Below are 17720 nucleotides of genomic sequence, written 5' to 3' on the forward strand. Positions count from 1 at the left end.
TCTATCTAACAGTAAAGGTGATGGGTCGTGGGAGTGTTCATCCTCCATGTCTAGCACATAAAAATCGGTGGGGAAAACCAAGTCATTAATTTTTACTAAAACATCTTCAGCAAACCCGTCAGGGTATGCATTGGTTCGGTTAGCTAAGTGAATTATTATTCACGTTTCGTTCAAAGAACCTAAGTTCAAAGAAGCATATATGGATTTGGGCATGACATTAATCGAAACTCCTAGGTCTAACATGGCCTTCCCAATTAAGGTATTACCTATCCTACAGGGAATGGTGAACATACCTGGATCCCAGCATTTCGGTGGAAGATTCCTTTGTAAGATTGCTGACACATTCTCCCCCACTATAACTCGTTCATCTCCTTTCAACCGTTTTCGGTTGACACACAAGTCCCTCAAAAATTTTACGTATCTAGGCACTTGTTTAATCGCGTCTAGTAGGAGAATGTTAATCTCCATCTTGTGAAAGATTTCCAGGACCTTTTTCTCCTTGTCCTATTTCTTTGGTTTCTCTAGCTTGCTAGGAAAGAGAGGTAGATTAGTTTTAGCTTTAGTGATTAGATGCGGGAGTACCTTTTGATCTTTGTTGTCTCTACCCTCCTCTTCCAACTCTTTCTCAATTCGTTCCTCGTCCTTGTCCTTAGGAATCACTGGTTCTCGTCCTCGGATTTCTTTGCCACTCCTCAAGGTCATTGTACTAACATTCTTCGGATTCAACTCTGGTTGAGATGGCAACTTCTCTTGAACTTGGGACTCCAAACGGTTGATCGTGATGGCCATTTGATTCATTTGATTTTGCATGGATTGCATCTGTCCCAGTTGATTTCTCATATTTTGTAGATCCAAATCTGTCTTCTGTTGATTTGCAATCAATTGCTTCATCATCTATTCCAAGAACGGACTTGAGTTCGAAGAAGGTGGTGGTAGGCGAGGCTGATACTGTTGTTGATACTCTTGCTATTTGTTTGGTGCAAAATTGGGTTGCCTATTTCCTCCATAACTGAAGTTAAGGTGATCCCTCAAACCAGGATTGTAGGTACTTGAATATGAGTCGTACTGCTTTCTTGTCGCGAGCGCGTGGCCAGTCATTTTCACTTGTTCTGCATTTTCTTCTTGAACTGGCGGACACATCTCTGTAGAATGACCCAAGGCAACGCATACCCCACATACTTTGGCTTGTGAGGCATTTCTCACAGTTAGTTGTCGCACGAAGAACGTCAATTCAGAGATTTGTTATTGGATGGAGGATGTTTCTATCTCATTCACCCTACGCGTTGGGATATCCTCCCTTGTACCAAACTGTTGCGAATTCTCAGCCATTCCTTCAATTAGCTCCCACGCCTCTCGAGAAGTCTTATTTACTAATGCCCCTCCACTTGCAGCATCGATTATGCTTCTGTCCCTGAAAAGTAGCTCCTCATAGAAATATTGGATGAGCAGTTGCTCACTTATCTGATGCTGAGGGTATTGGATGCACAGCTTCTTAAATCTCTCCCAGTACTCATAGAGAGACTCGCCTAGATGTTGTTTGATACCGCATATCTCCTTCCTTAGGCTTGCAGCTCGAGATGCCTGAAAGTACTTGTCCAAGAATTTTTTCTTCAACTGGTCCCACGTGGTGATACTACCAGTTGTTCGGTAGTACAACCAATCTTTTACGGAGTCCTTCAAAGAGAAGGGAAAGGCCATCATTTTTATCTGCTCTTTTGTGATTCCCGGGGCTTCATACTATTGCAAACGACGTCGAACTCTTACAAGTGCTTGTAGGGCTCCTCACCTGGTAGACCATGGAAAGATGGCAAGAGATGAATTAGACCAGATTTTAGTTCAAAGGGTGTGTTATCATTCAAACTTGGAAAAGTAATGCATAAAGGTTGCTAATTTAAATTAGGAGCAGCCAACTCCCTTAGTGTCTATGCATTTGCCATGATGACTTGCTCTTGGTCCGAGTCACTTGAAGTGTCACCAAACGAATCTGCTGGTCCAACTTCTGGCTCAGGTCTCTGAGATGTAGCACTTGAGTGCTCTTTTCTGAGTTGTTTGGTCTCTTTTCTTGTTCTACGCGTAGTATTTTCTATCTCGGGATCGAAAATTAATTCACCTGTATGAGAAAAATGAGGCATACACTTGAAAAGCACCAGAAAATTAGAACAAAAGTGAATTAAAAAAAAAACAAATAACTGACACCAGTCCTCGGCAATGGCGCCAAAAATTGACAAGTACCGGACCTGTGCAATAATAAAAATAGAATCTAACTACCACCAAAAGCAGTCAATAATTAATCCTAGGTACTGGAGCATGGACTCTAGGTGTGCAATGGGTTACTTGATTCACCATATTTCCGAAGAGTTTGCTTAATCCGATATATCAGAATTAATTAGTTGACAACATTTTCTAAATAGTAGACAGTGGCAAGTAGGGTCGTCTCCTCAAGAACTGGGGATATTTGTCTCTTTGAGATTCCAATTGGTAAAGGAGGATTTTATCGGAATGATACTAAAAATAATTAAGCAATTCAACTAAAAAAAATAATTAACTAACACAAATATAGATAGGAATTAAATCAAGAATAGAATAGATAAATTCTAACAAAAGATACAACTACTCAGACATAGTCCACTCATCCGATCATTAATGCAAGGTAGGTTCACTTAATTTATTATTAGGTTAGTTATAGTCGCCGACGAGTTCTGACGACCAATTTTTTCTTAATTTATTGGTAACCAATGTACGACCATTGATTACCCCTAACTAGAAAATACTTCTAGGTATGACCGTAGGAATTAATTTTTCAATTGCATAAAGGATTGAAAAAATCTAACCCCAATCAATAACATGCTACGAGAGTTATTTAAATCAGATTGCACGTTTTCCTATTGTATAAAAACGCTAGTTACCACTAGTATTAATCAATTTAAACAATTACGGATTTAATTGACTAATTTGGCAGGAAATTAATAAATCGCACTAAACATCGAGCCCTTGACATTCAATTAACTAAATAATCCCATAGAAATTCAAACAGACAACGTGCAAATATTAATAAATTAAGGAACGCATGATAATTAATTCAATCTCACAGGTATTCGGGACTGCGTCGTCGCGTTGATCTTTGGCTAGACTGACAGGTGTCGAGCCTGTGTAATAATAAATACCTACTCGAGAAAAATATAAATTTTCTATGTATAGTAGTGAGCAAGGTCGAATCCACAGGGATTGAAAAAAATTCGATTCATTTCAAGTTCGGGACACGGGGGACTTTTTATCAGAATAAAACTAAAAATAATTAAACAATTTAACCAAAAAATAAATAATTAATTAATACGAATATAAATAGCAATTAAATAAATAATAAATAAATTCTAACAAAGGATACAACTACGCAAACACAGTCCATTCATCCGATCATTGATGCAAAGAAGGTTCACTTAATTTTATTAACAGGTTAGTTATAGTCACCGATAAGCTTTGACGACCAGTTTTTCCTTAATTTATTGATAACCAAGGTATGACCGTTGATTACCTCTAACCAGGAAATACTCTTAGGTACGATCGTAATCGTAGGAATTAATTTCCTAATTGCCTTAAAAACTAGAAAAGTCTAACCCAAATTAATAACACGCTACGAGGGTTATTTAAATCAGATTGCACGTTCTCCTAATGTGTGAAAACACTAGTTGCCACAGATATTAACCAATTAAACAATTACGGATTTAATTGATTAATTTGATAGGAGATTAATAAGTCAAATTGCACATCAGGCCCTTGATATCCAATTAACAAAATAATCCCATGAAAATTCAAATAGAAAATATGCAAATATTAACAAATTAAGGAACACGTAAAAATTAATTAGATCTCACAGATATGTGGGACTGCGTCTTCGCATTGATCCTTGACTAGATGAGAAGATTAGCCACGCCTCATAAGAAACTTTCCACACAATTTAATTGATTTCAAAGACATAAATACTCGCTAATAATTTAGAATGAAACTTTGAGTCTTCGTAGATTCTTTGAAGAAAAATTGCATACCACACAACAAAAGAAGGAATAAGTTCCTCCTCTACACAAAAGACTACCTATTCTACTTTGTAGTCTCCTCGGAGAGAAAATCTCCCTTCATGCCAGAAGCTCTCTAAAAATAAAAACAAACCAAATGAAAAACTTCACCCCCTCGTCCACACAAGAAACCATTTTTTTTTCTATCTAATCAATTCCACCGAAAACAAAAACAAAAGCCAACTTTTGTTTGTCGGGTTTCCTTTGACCAAATGCACACGATCACAAGAAAGCAATTATCCTACTACTGTAAGAAAGCAAACAAAAGGCACACTATCCTTAGACAATACTAATTCTTCGCGGTCCCCACCAAATTGAGATGTTGGCTAGCCAAATGCAATTCAATTCTTCTTCATCAGCAAAAGGGATGGACGTTGGTTTACACCATGCATGTGGGCCAATTGTGTAGAGCTTCACAATAATCTTCTCAAGAAGGTTTCTGCGCCAATTTCTGAAATTGGGTTTAAATACCAAATATAAATAGATGTCACAATTAAAGCAATATTTTGCAAGATCAAAGAGGAAAATTAACAATAAAATTACTAACAATTGACACCCTATCATAGACGAAAAGCTTAGCCACGCCGCATAAATAAATCCCACGCAAAGTGATTGAATTCATGAACGTCAAACCGTCTTTAACTAATTAATCAAGAAGTAAAAGATGATTCTCCCGTTGGGAAATTTTGTCGAACAGTAGGCGTGCGCATGACAAGGAAAAATAAAGAAAAACTAAACTATTGCTCCAAGCTATCCTACGACTAAAAACAACCTCTAACCCTCTAGTGGTTCTGCCGAATTTAGAGAAAAAGGTGCAAAAGCGGGGCCCTCCGAATTTTCTCTTGTTTCCTATTGCTAGTAGGACTTCCCGTACCAGCCATCTCTTCATCAGTCCAAAAGGAAAAGGAAATCAGCTTTGCTCCCCTCTTGTGGGCCACGTTGATGGAGTTTTGTAGAAGACTTCCACGTGTGAAGTAATTTGCTTCAGAAAGCCCCCCCTTTTTAGCACCTTTCAGTCCCATTTCCTATAGATAGGTCCAAATACCAAATATAAGTATATGTTAACAATTAAACGATATTTGGCAAGGACAATGGGGGAAATTAATAATAAAAATTACTAACAATTAACACCCTATCAAATCCCCCCACACCTGAACCATGCTTGCCCTCAAGCATGAGAACAGCAATTGAACACCAAAATTTGACAATGGCTATTGCTCCAAGAAAAACATATATTAAGCATCAATGGTCAAGATCCAAAAAACAATACCCCAGTTAGCTTCCAAACCACCAACTCCTCCAATTTAAAGCAAACTAATATAAGAAAAAGGAATGGTTGCTCAACATTCATCAGCAAATGGTCCAACTATTAACCAAAATCTCAACATTAAATTCACAAATCGGCAAGCTGACTCTTTCACATTCTAACACAATCTTTACTTTTTTTTATCACGTTTTCTATTTTTCTCTTTCTTTTTTTTTTTAGAATAACAAAAGACTTAGTCTCTAGCCATTAGAGCCTTTTGACGCGAACTCCAACATTTACCAGATGGAGGAGCCTGGTCACTCAGCTCCAATCGCTACGCGACCACGCACTCATAATAACTACTATCTTTTGACGCGAGAATCGACACTTTAGGTGAAGATCCCCGGTTACTCAGTAGTAACAACTAGCGGAGTACAGTCAACTCTTATTTACAACCATATAACACAATAACTAAAACAACACAAAAGTAACAGCAGCCAGCCTCAAATTTCCAAACATGGAGAACTAAAATTAATAACTGGACCAATTCACATGAAAAATGCCAACAATCATTCCCTATGCCTAGAAAAGTTAACCAAAAATTAGAAAAGTCAAGCCATTACTGATATTCACCAAAGAGATGTTCCTGAACTCAACCACATTAACTTGATATCCTTTTATTACTAAAACTTGGCAATAGCAACATTAATCTATCAAGCAATGCTACCACACTCGATTGTCGAGATTGTGTCATTCATTTTCCGTCAAATTAGATGATTTTCGTCCATTTTCCAAAGAAATCCAAAGGACAATGAAATTATGTAGGTGTTTTTAAATAATGAGGAGATTTCGTGGGTAGTAAGCAAATCACAAGAGGTCAGTGTATTTTATCTTTTTTTTTTTAAAATTTTACAAACCAAAAGAATTCTAGTCTAGTATTAGCTGTAATCGACCCAAAAGAAGAAAGACAGATGTTCTATACCAAAATGGTCCTATCCTAAATCACAACAGTACGCAAAACCATGTTGAGTTTGACATTCAACCCCCTGACACTTTGGCACTTCAAGATGCGACTACGCTGCTACCGCTCCTTAGTACAGTAAAACTCCGAGTCACCACACACACTTACACGCTAGCCACACTGACTGTGCCCCCTCTCGCCCCATTCTCACTCTCACCTAGGGTGCAATTTAATTGAATAGCTTGACTCAAGCTCATGAATAGCTTGATAAATTATTCCATTTGAGATTGACAGGTCGCGGTTGAACTAATCAATTGAGTTTTTTGAAGCAAGTTCGGGTATGTATATTATATATTGAAAAACTTGTGGTGTTTTATGAAATACTTGATATAATATTTAATTAATATATTATAAATATTTAAATTACTCTTTTAGGTTGGTTATTTATAATATTTTTGATCCTAATCATTTGTTGAACTCAAGTAATCAAACTTCACCATAACGAACGCAATTCCTCCACCTAGCACTTTTTCCTGCCTTAGATCTTTGTTCATTGATCGTTGTGGCAAGCTCAAGAAGTTGTTCACACCAAGGCTGCTACAATCCGTGCAAAGTCTCGAAGTGCTTAAGGTCTGGTGTTGTAACGAATTGGAGGAGATAGTATCAAACGATGAAAAAGGCTACTTTAGTTTTACTTCAAGCAACAAAGATTCATGCTAAAGGACCACTATCAGTTGCCTCCCAAATCTCAAGAAATTGGCTGTGTTAGGAAATCCTAAACTAAGGAATATTTGCAAGGGGCTCCTGATTTGTAACTCTATTGAGAGAATTGAGGTAATAAGCTGCCGAAATCTGGAAAGCTTACCTCCCTTCTTACCCTCCATCAATATACAACCTTCTGCACCCCCAGCACTTAAAGTGATCCAAATATCTCTACTTGGTTGGGAGTCATTGAAATGGGACAATCCTTACATGAAGAAGATCCTTCAACCTTTTGTTCGTTATGGTGAATTTTGAGAATAATGTCAAGCTTGACAAATTAGAATTGTACAAAGATTCTTAAGAATATGCCAAGGTCGGAACTCGTATTTATCCAATGTAATTTTTGCCATTAGCGTAGAGTTTGTCATTTAATAAAATTATGATGTGTTTTATTTTAAAAAAAAAAAGGAAAAAAATTCTTTTACTCGTGATTTTAATCATTTAAGCTTTTCATTGTTATTCTCCATAAGAAAGTGAAAACCATGGAATTTGGGCATATCCATGCCAACAATATATATATTCCACTTACTTTGGGACCATTTCTGCAAGAGTTCCAGAGAACACATTTGAAGATTCACATTACTAAGTCCAAAAGTATAATTAAGGTCAAACATAATTAGTCAGAAGTTTTATTCAAGTCCGGAGAAAGAAATTCCAAACTCACTTCTTTGGAAACATGGTAGTTTGATACTTGATGATGAAGTTGGCAAGTTAAGATGTTGTACACTGTTCGTGATGTTAAAGCAATCGTGGAGAGCATCATTGGCTTCCCTCTTTATGATCTGAGCCTAATTTATGATGGCAAAAAACTTAATGATTCAAAGGTCCAATCTTGTCACAATATTACAGCAGAATCAACCTTACTGATGTTAGCGCAAAATTTTTTTCAGATATCTGTCAGGTACTACAATTTAATCTTGACGTGCATCAAGATTGTTTGATCAAAGCTGTGAAGAACAAGATTTTTGATAGGCTAAGATTCCCAGTTGATTCCCAGATTCTGGAATGTAGAGGAATACCTCTAAACAGTCGTCAGCATTTAGCTAGTTACAACATTCAGAGAAAGTCCATAATTCAACTGTATAATCTTGCCCGTTAATTGAATTACCTAAGAAAGTAACATCTTCTTTGTGCAAGACTGAAAGGTCATTTTTCAAGATTTTACTTATGATGCTAATTAATCTCTACAGTCTTTTTGCATTTTGGATTACTTTTAACTGTAAAGAAAAATATTGGGGTGTTTTTTTTTTATCAATCGTCACTTTGTCTATAGTATCCTACACTATCCTAATCTAAGAGGGAGACACAAGTCACCCAACTAGGTCTAGAGGGGCCGGTAGGGACTAAACCACCATCAGACTAGACAGATGCACTATGCACCCGTCTGATTTTTTTTTAAGAAACCACTTAATGTGGTAATTGATGGGAGGCAAAGGAGTCTTAAATAGCTTAGTGGTGGCCATCAGCCCAAAGGCTGGTGGTTAAAAAAAATTGGGGTGTTGATCATAACTTTTCATTTCTTCTAATTTTCTTGTGAAACTGTTGGTATTTGTTTTGGAAACGGGCTTCTTATAGCTAAAACAAATTTATTCCTCCTTTAAACTTGTTGCATATGAGGAAAGCCTGACAAAAGATGCTAACTGTATTAAACTCAGAGAGGATTTCTGATTTAATCAGGGCAACAGTTGATGCTAACTTTTCATGATATGATCAAGCTTTTGCTCATTCGAGAAGTATTACCATGCTATGTGACTGAACAAGTCCCTAGTTGTTGGACAAGAAAACAAATAAAATTACAGATGACGATGTCTCTAATGTAATATGTTGTGTTTCTTTTCCTCCAGTGCAATGTAGTTGAATAATTACTTTAGCTTTTTTGTCTAACATAATTCAATTCAATGTGCAAATTCTAAGACAATACCTCTATACCGGCTCAAGTTGTAGTAGTGTAAAACTTCTTTTTTTTTTTGAGATTATTGGTTTGCCTTTTCTTTTCATACATTGGACATTTTTTTCTCCCCCTTTGGGTTTAGCTACACTTTGCACTCAATATTTAAATTAGCAGACCAAGCAATTGTGAGCAATTTTTTGTTATGGTTATTCAGAAGCAATATAAAAAGGATGAAGTCTTTGTAAAAAAATATTTGGGAAGTCCATCGGAAAATCACCAATTTGACAAGAAAAAAGGGAAGATTGAAAGTCATGTACAGGATCTACAGACCAAATAGATGATCAAATAGGTTCGAGGGGTGACATCATTTTTATTATTACACATTGTTCCCTTTATCCTCCTGAATTTTACTTGAATTCATGTACTTCAGATTTTTTTTTCTTTTGATTAAATACAAGCACTAAAAGAATTGGAGCGTCAAAATTCTTAGTTGCAAAGCAAGCAATCCAGGGTGTCACTTTCAAATTTGAATTAAGTAGATTTTCTGAGTACTCTTTTTTTGGCTGTTGTTACTGTTTTGCAGATAAATATATGCTTGCCTGTTATGAAACCGGTTGCTTTGAAAGTGAAGAAATCAGATACAGTTAGAAAAGTGAAAGCAATGTTGAAAGAAAAGAAAAGAATATGTGAATGTCTTCTGGAATTCTTTTCTGCTGGTCATGGGAGGATGATCAAAATCCGGGCTCAGTTGGGATTCAGCAGAATACTAATCTCCATTTTTTTGTTCAAAATTTGCTGTCAACGAGACTGTTTATCAAGAGAGCATCTGATCAGAAAGTCCTCCAGATTGATGCAGAGGCTTCTGATACCATCCACAATGTTTAATATCAAATGTTTAATTGAGGCCAAAGACGGGATCTGATAGGATGTAATTTGTTGCTAAATTTATAATTATTTTTCCCTTGATTTTAACCAAATATTATTTTAATTAATAGATTCTACCTATATTTGATTAATTGTGTTAATTGTAGGGAGGTGGAGTAAAAAGTGACAAAAGAGGTGATTTTTCAAGAATTACTGTCAAGTCCAGATGATTCGGGAATTTACTACGCATGGGATTTCCTAATTCGAGTCAAATATGGACATCTTTGGTGGAATTTGAAAGACTTTAATTATCTTTGTTAGTTGTAGAGTTGAATTAGAAAACATGAGTTATTATTTTTTTTATTTTCTTTTTTCTAATTAGACAATAGGCCTTTGTTATGAGTAGTAGATATCAAATAGGAAGCAAAAGAATAAGGGAAGTCCGCCGAGTCCCGTTTGATTAGTACTTCTTAGGGAGGAAAAGGGTCAGTCAGCTATATATATTAGCAGACTAGTCACTTAGATTAGGTTTTATCTTTGTTTCGGTTGGCCGCATGTCTTCACGTTGGCAATTTTCCCAACAACGAAGAACTAACTTCTCGTTTTCTAGTCGAAAGTCAACTTGAAGATTCGGTTCCAAACATATGTGAGATCGAATTATTTTTATTTATTTATTTTATTCATTGGTATTCGTATGTTTTCTGGTTTAACTTCTTATGATTGTTTTGTTATTTGAATGTCAAGGGTCCGATATTCGAATTAACTTAATAATCCACCGCCAAATTAACCGATTAAATCTGTAATTGTTTGATTGGTTAATACTAATGACAACTAGCGTGATTGGTCCCATGTTAGGAAAACGTATAATCTAATTTAAACAAATCTCCGTAGCGTGTTTATTGATTAAAGTTGGGCTTTTCTAATTCTTAATGCAATCGAGGAATTAAATCCTACGGTCGCACCTAGGGTTATTTCTTGGTTAGGCAAATAGTTAACGATTGTATCTTGACTATCAATAAAGTAAGGAAAAGTTGGTTGTTTATCGCGTGTATAGCAACTATAACCAATCTATTAACTAATAATTGAATTATCTTTACATCGATGATCAATTGAATGGACCGTATATAAAAAGTTACACCTTTGCCTAGAATCGTATCTATTGTTGATTAATTCCTACTTATTTTTGTGAGTTGCTTTTATTTAGTTAATTAGTTATTTTTATATTTTTGTAAAAACCCCCATCTCTGAATTCTAAAAGAAATAAATTATCCCTAGTCCCTATGGATTCGATACTCGCCTATATATAAAATTTGTATTTTTTTTTGAGTAGGTAATTATTATTGCACAGGCTCGACACCTGTCAGGATCCCTTGTGATAAGTTCAGTCTAATTTATTCCGGTAAGCCCCTTGAGGATGATCATGAAACCTTAGCCTCTCTCGATATCCAGGGTGAATCAACTCTTCATATGGTGCTTTGGCCAAGAGATGTATTGCCAATCTCTGTGAAAATGTAAAATGAAGAGTTGTTGAAGAGGGAAGTCAAGTCGTTGTACACTGTTCGCGATGTTAAAGCAATCGTGGAGAGCATCGTTGGCTTCCCTGTGAATGAGCAGAGCCTAATGTGTGATGGACAACAACTTGATGATTCAAAGGTCCTATCTTCTTATCATATTGCTGCAGAATCCATCTTAAAGATGTTAGTGCAGAATATTTAGATACTTGTTAAGGATGGTTTCAAAACAATTACTCTTGATGTGTGTCAAGATGTTATGATCAGAATTGTGAAGGACAAGATTTTTCACATAACAGGATTGCGAGTTAATCCCCTGTTTTTGGAATCCCTGTTTTTGGAATATGGGGGAAAACCTCTAGATAATTTTCAGAGTTTGCCTAGATATAACATTTAGAGAGTGTCCACACTTCATCTAAGGAGGTTTGGGATGTTTTTAATTGTATTAACCAGAAAAGAATATGATGTTGTGCAAGAAAGATTGAGACATCCTTTGTCAAGATTTTGCTTTCTGATGCTACTGGATATAATCTTGGTGATTTGTCAAAGTGGAGTTTGTTGCTTTCACTACTGTCTTGTCTTGGTGATGGACGCATTTAAAGGTTATCAAAACAGTTTTGCTGTGAATAATTCAAAGCTAAAATATCCAATTTTGTCAAAAAATGTGAAAGCAATGTTTGAGTCAGGAGGGGAGAGTAATGCTTTGTTTCAGGAGCTTTTGCCTAGAGCTGGTCATAGGATTCAATTAGACTACTAAGTATGACACTAGCTAATCATAGAATTCGGAGGGATTAGTGACTTTCAAATTATCTGAAGTAGAAGATGATAATTGGTCATGGAAGGATATATTATGGTTGATACATGAATTTGTGATCCCATCTTTGTATCAAATGTTCGATTGGGGCCAAACAAAGGGTACATTCACATAACTTTGATTGAAGATGACCCTGTTTGGAAGTGCAAGTTTTTAGCAAGTTTGTTTCCTACAAGTTTTTTAACAATTTTTGCTACAGGAACCCCAAAAAACTTCACAAAGTTTTTTACCTACACACCTCAAAATACCCAAAACACACAAAAAAAAATTCCCTCCACTTTTTCTTCTACCTCCGTCACCCACTCCACCTCCTCCCCCACCTCCCCTTTTTCTTCTTCTTCCTCCGTCACCACCACCTCTGTCATCACCTCTTCCAGTGCCCAGCAAGAACAATTAGGCCACCCATGAATGGAGGTAGCACCGATTCATCAGCAACTGGGCCTTGCGAAGTTTCTGATGCCAAACTCGTCCCAGCCGGTGAGCAACTTGGCAGGTTTCTGCTCGAAGGGAACATCGCCGGCGACTTTGCCGGTGTCACAGAAGTGGAAGGAACACTGGCACCGGCGGATGGAACCTCTGCAGTGGCTGGAACTGGAGAACTCGCCAGGCTTCCGGTTGGAGATGATGCAGGCGGTGACACTGCCGGAGCATTCACCAGGGAGAAGCCGCAGGTATTGTTGGAGGAATCTTTGGAGATGGAGAAGGAACCGGGGATGCATGAGGGCTGGCCGGAGAAGCTGTGGGCACAGGAGTTTTTGAGGGGGAAAGGGAAGGGAGGAAGGAAAAGAAAAAAAGAAAGAAAGAAAAAGAAAGAGAAAAAGAAAAAGAAACGACAAAAAATGGTGACCATTGCTGCTGGGGAGGCAACGCAGAAGTAACGGGGGAGGGAAGGGGAGTGGGAAGGAAGAGGAAGAAGAAGAAGAGAGGAAAGAAAAAAAAAAAAAAAGAAAAAAAAAAAAAAAGGAAAAAAAAAAGAAAAGGAAAAAAACTTCCAAAAAACTTCTTAAAAAAACTTAAAAAATTTTTCCAAAAACTTTTACAGTACACTACAGTAAAGTTTTAGACAAACTCCCAAAAAACTCAGGTTCCAAACAGGCCATATTGTAGAACGTTTAGCCTTTCTGGATATTCAAGGGGAAAATTTCTATGACTTGAAGTTTCTTGTTGTCACAGAACAGACAAAATCTTCAAGGCAGATAGAATTTGTTTGCATAATGGAACTTACATTTTTTGCACATTTTTGGATAATGGAACACAAAAAAGATGGACTTTCTTCCTATTTTGAAAACTTTTTCTTTTTAATTGTATTTGAATCAAAAAAATAAAAGATATATGAGACTCGTTAGCGTGATTAGGAAATTTTTATGAAACCTAATCATAAGGGTGTATAATAACCAAACAATTCGACTCAGCTTGTGAGTAACTCGGTCAAAGATTCGACTTTAATTTAGTGTTGATTGAGTTCAAGTAGGGTTCTGCTTACTTGATAAGAAATTTAAGTGAGTACAAATAGGAAAACCAAAACTCAAGTATCTTGTACAATATGATTTTTTATTATTTATTGTGAAATTACTTTTATGAGTAAGATATATAGTTATGAAATTTGCCCCAAAAAAAAAAACCGAGCCAATTCCTATAACTTCATATAGTCAGATTTAGTCGCAAGAGAAAAGAAAATTACAAACAAGCACTATTTTAATTGTAACACGAAATCCAATTTAACACACAAAAGAGGATAAACGAATTATACAACAATAGTGAGTAAAGAAAAAAAAATAGTTACAGTCAAGCATAAATCTGGAGCGTGTGCAAAAAATAAAGCCCTCAGTCTTAAAGTTAATTCAGTGTTCTAATGTTCTTGATAAATCAGCGCTGGGCAACGGAGATGTTCCTTCGCTTGCAGATGTTCATAGCAAAACGCAAGAGACCATCTTGCCTATAGCCCCAGAATTCTACCACATCACCTTTCTTAAGATGATTGTCATCAACAAGCTTATTCCACCCGCTGTTGAGAGCCAACCTGTTCACGCTCGGCCAGCTCTTCAAATTCATGTCGAAACAGCGTTGTGAGCAATCCACCACCGTGACCTTAAGAGCCTCATTCTGATTCAGCAGCATCACTTCTGGTTCAGTCAATACTTGCATGATTTCCTCGCGAATTGGAAAGAGAAATCTGCTTTGAGTTGAAGCAACATCGGACGCTTCCAATCTTTTCTCGAGTATCCAACGTGCTCCATGAGGAAGTTCTCGCTCGCGTCGAGGAGGCATTGATGCACGGCTGCTTGAAGCAGTTTCTGTTCCTTGTTCTTGATTCACTAGATGATCGTCATCAGCCAGGCCATCCTCGACCATAACAACGACGTCGATAACCTTTCCGAACAGCTTAATTGTCTTTTTCATCTCCTTTTCCATGTTTTGAATTCGCTGGACGGTGGTAGGGATCAACAATTGATAGTCAGGAAGGATGGGAATCTGATAAACGAATGGGAAAAACAGGAGGAGGACTAATGGTAATAAGAAGCACGAAGTAACGTTTATGGGCTGTTTCTATATATCATGTTGCAGACCCTAGAGAAGATCGCTTCTCCTAATCCTATACAGAATCAACTTTCCAGGATGATAACCTTCTCAAAAGCGTTTTTCTTGCGGCAATAGGAAACAGTTCGAGAGATATTCTCCTTCTTCTTGTGGGATTCGGATGCTTGTTTCCTTGAAGAGGTGAACTTTCGAAACTTGCAGCACTAATTGTTAAACAAGTAGGCAGTTGTATTTCATAAAATCAGATTAGCAACAATATTACAACACGAAAGTCAATTTAAAGTAATTAGAAAGGAAAAAAAAAAAGGAAAACGAATTGTACTGCAAAGCAAAGTAGAAACATTTTTAATTACACTCGAGCACAAATTATATATCAATATCAATTGAAATAAAATCTTTTTACCAAAAAAAAAAAAAAGTTTTTCTAATACAATCTTACAGTAATACACAATTAAAAATAACTCAAAAAACATCTCATCCATACAATATATCAAATATTTCAAAAAATTTTTATAGTAAAAATTTTTTATATACGTTGTTACAGTAAAGTGGATATTAGATATATTAAAAAGAAAAAAAAATAACTTTTACCCAAATGGATTAGTGATAAACAGAAAATGATAAATAAAATTGAGAGAGCAAGAAAAGGAAAATGTAATAAAAATGAAAAAAATTAAGATCATGGGATTAAACCTACATTTTCACCACAAAATGAAGCGAATGAATATCTTCCAGCTGATCTTTGAATTGACGAACAAAACTATAATAGAATAAAGGCAAGGAAAGAAGTATTTACGGTTATAAAAAAAAATAAAATAGGTGAGAATTACAGCCAACTCAAATTTAAAAATATAAAAAACCAAAGAAACACCCTCACTTTCAAACACCTTGCAATTCTCCCTTCCCTCTTCCTCCCTTATAATAAATCCATACTAAATCCCATCAACCCTCTCTTTTTCTCTCTTGGCACTACCTCATATGGAGCTCCAAGTTTTGCTATTGTTTTATAAAGAAAAATAAATAAATAAATCACCAAATACTTCCAAAAAAATGTAGCAAAGGCAAAGGCATTTCATGAAAGTAGAACAATTACACATTCAGCCATATAAGCCATTTTATTGATGTTGTAGCCAAATCTCAGCTAATTATTTTGAGATCTAAAAAATATCTAAACTTTATTGAACGCAACAACCCTTGAAGGATGGACTGAATTTCAATCTATGATCATAAAATTTTTATGTCCATTGCTAGATGGTGGTAGTATAGCTCACTTATTTAAAAGTTGAATCTTTTGTTGTTGGGTTCCTAGGCCACATCTTCCCATTGGAACGTGCAACTCTTTCTTGACTGGCTTTGGCTTAGCCTTGATAACGGTAACAGTTCAAGCAACCAATGGGGGAGGTGGCAAAGCCTCACCCTCAGGAGCCCAATCCTATTTATTGAGCAGCCTATTCTTTTCTAGCTCAGACGAGTCCATGTTTTGATTTGCCACAAAATTAAAAATGTTGTCAAACATCAACTTGTAAGAGCTATGAAACAGTATTTTCAAACAACCGTACTTTTATCTCCCCAATTTTGGATGTGGAATATACAAATTGTAGTGAAATTAGTATAAAATATTGAGAAAAGAAGAAGAAATAAACTAGTGAAATGCAAAAAGTACAATGAGGCGGGGCGGGGGCGGGGGGAATTTTTTCCCCCCCGTTTAGAAACGAGGCGGGGGACGGGGGTATATTCCTCCGCCCCAACCCCCGCCCCGCCACCCGTTTGAAATATATGTATGTACATAATTATATATATAATGATATTATCAATTATACTACTAATTATACATGTTTATTAATAAAAATTATTAATTATTTATATTAAATTTATTAATACACTTATATTAAATTCCTAACTACACTTAATACAATAACACTTTTTTCTAAAAAAACACAATAATAATTTAGTAATTGTATTGGTATCAAAAGTAAAAACTTGATTATTTTAGTTATATTTTTTTATCATATTAGATTGTATTCAAATAATTTTTGTTTAATTATTTTTATGAGTTTCAATTGTGAAGTTACAATGAATAATAATTTGATGATGTGTTGATATTTTAGTACTTGATTATTTGCTCAAATTTAATTATAATAAATTATATAATAATTTTTTTAACACCACGGGTGCCCCCGCGGGGGAAGTGGGGCGGGGCGGGGGAAGTCGGGGGTGGGGGACGGGGGTCATTAATAGGCAATAGGGCGGGGGATGGGGGAAGGATCTCCCGCCCCATTACCACCCCTAAATATGACACTTTCAATGGGACGGAGGAATTAATTACTTTTGTGTTAAGATCAAGATGAAATACAGAAAACCCCTTGTGGTTTCGTAAAAAATCAACGAGCTACTTTATGATTTTGAAATACCCACATAACCTTCTTGTGGTTAAATTAAAGTGGAATAGCATTGTTTGACCTGCTATGGTACTGGTAGCCCATTTTTTATTGATTTTTTTCTTTTCTTTCTTCCCTTCATTTTTTTTTGTTTTCCTTTCCTTTTTATATATATATTTTTTTTCACTTTCTGTCTTCCTGCATTACCACACAATCGCCACTGCTATACTACCACCACTATCTCTATATTCTACCTACCTACCACCACCATCCGCCACCACTCACTACTACAAAAATGTCGTTTTACGACATTTAAAAGCGTCATTATAGCTCGATGTAATGACGTTTGATCTATGATGACGCTCTGCTAGAAACGTCGTCCATTCCAGCGTCACTATAGGTTTATGACAGTTGTATGAGTCCTAATTTGTAGTTCTGTTGGCATTTATAAATGTTATTATTTATCGTTTTAATGACACTTTTAAATGACAAGAAATGCTGGAGAACAGGTAAGGTTATATGAATCTAAAGTGACACTCGATGCCTGTCATATATTGGATCTATCATGACGCTTCTATTATGTAAGTACAATAAGATATTATGACACATTTGCAGTATAAGTAAAATGAAATATTATTACACTTTTATGGTGTAAGTACAATAAGATATTATGACACATTTGCAG

The 17720-nt window shown here is 36.0% G+C and overlaps 1 non-coding gene across 1 annotated transcript; it reads left to right on the top strand.

The window, feature by feature from the left end:
• Positions 1-1459: 1459 nt before the first annotated feature.
• On the top strand, positions 1460-1566 carry LOC113776566. Its single transcript, XR_003469052.1, has one exon. It is a non-coding gene; the product is annotated as a small nucleolar RNA R71 (small nucleolar RNA).
• The last annotated feature ends 16154 nt before the right edge of the window (positions 1567-17720 follow it).

The sequence above is a fragment of the Coffea eugenioides genome, chromosome 6 (assembly GCF_003713205.1).
Source record: "Coffea eugenioides isolate CCC68of chromosome 6, Ceug_1.0, whole genome shotgun sequence".
NCBI classification, from domain to species: domain Eukaryota; kingdom Viridiplantae; phylum Streptophyta; class Magnoliopsida; order Gentianales; family Rubiaceae; genus Coffea; species Coffea eugenioides.